Here is a 1,177-nt window from a genome sequence, read left to right on the forward strand (position 1 = left end):
AAAATGTCCAACTTTACAGCAGAAATAAACATGTTTACAGCCTGGTACAGAAACTGTTCTGGTCTCTAGAGCTGATTTCCTCCTTCATGACACCTGTTTATATAACTCACCTGTTCATATAACTCACCTGTTTATATAACTCACCTGTTTACATTTTATTAAGGACTAAAGTTATGGAGGATTAAGGGGCGTGGCCTCTTTGAGTGACAGGTGGGTGAGCGTATGCTTGCAATAAACCAAGGTTTCAGCTCCACATATATAGACTGACCATATAGACTTTGGTCATGACACCGAAACATCTGGCAACCGACACTGAAACGATGGGACGAGCCGGTTTCTCGTTAATCGTCACTTTTAAATCTTAATTTGATAAAACAGAAAACTGGAAAATGTGCCGAGCAGAGCGCAGGCCTCCAACAAGGAGGTGTGTTGAGTCACCTTCAGTGCACTGCTGTGGAGTGCTGTGACCCAACAACACACCTGCTCAGTGATTGGCTCCATTATCAAGGGATGTGATATAAAATGGGGAAATCAATTATAATAGTAATTCTCAGTATCTGATACTGTGTTGTAATTAGAGCTGTAATTACAATCAGTCAGTTAAGTGATTTTTTGATTAGTAATCTTTTAGTATTTGCTGGTTGTAGCTTCTCAAATCTGAAGGTTTTTATCTCGTCTAATAGCAAATGAAACATTCTTTGAGTTTGGATAATTGATGAGTTCACCGTCTGCAGATTAAGTGAAAATAAAAATAGTCATTAGTTGCAGCCGAAGGTGAAATTTGGTCCTAAAAAGACGTAAAACCTGGAAGATGGACGCTTGATTTTTACTAACTCGCACTGTTGAAGCGTCACATAAACATCAGCAAACTTTGATAACAATATATCAAGCCAGTCATTTTTGTTTCCACACTTCCACATTATGTAACAAATAAATTGAATTAGGTTTAAGAGAGTTTACTGAATCAGAGCAATCACAGGAAATACAACAGGAAACAGTCAAAGTAAGAGTCAAATATATTAACAACCTAAAGTAATTAGTGGTGTGGGCAAACCTCCCCATTTTAAAGCTCCTCCAGTGTAAAGGTCTGTGTCCATGTGTAGTGTGATTATAGATTATAGATCAGCTCTAGCTTCTATATTAATACTGTGAAAGTATCAAAGCCTCAGTCCACAGA

At 37.9% G+C, this 1,177-nt stretch overlaps 1 protein-coding gene across 1 annotated transcript in view; it reads left to right on the plus strand.

Annotated features, from left to right (window-relative positions):
- Positions 1 to 1,177, plus strand: part of LOC111651451 (phosphatidylinositol 3-kinase regulatory subunit alpha-like) — a gene marked incomplete at its 3' end in the record, with an annotated part of 19,374 nt that overhangs the window by 13,702 nt on the left and 4,495 nt on the right. The window lies entirely within an intron of this gene.

This window comes from Seriola lalandi, unplaced genomic scaffold (assembly GCF_002814215.2).
Source record: "Seriola lalandi dorsalis isolate HSWRI2012SDOR001 ecotype SW California unplaced genomic scaffold, Sedor1 jcf7180002053646, whole genome shotgun sequence".
Lineage (NCBI taxonomy): Eukaryota > Metazoa > Chordata > Actinopteri > Carangiformes > Carangidae > Seriola > Seriola lalandi.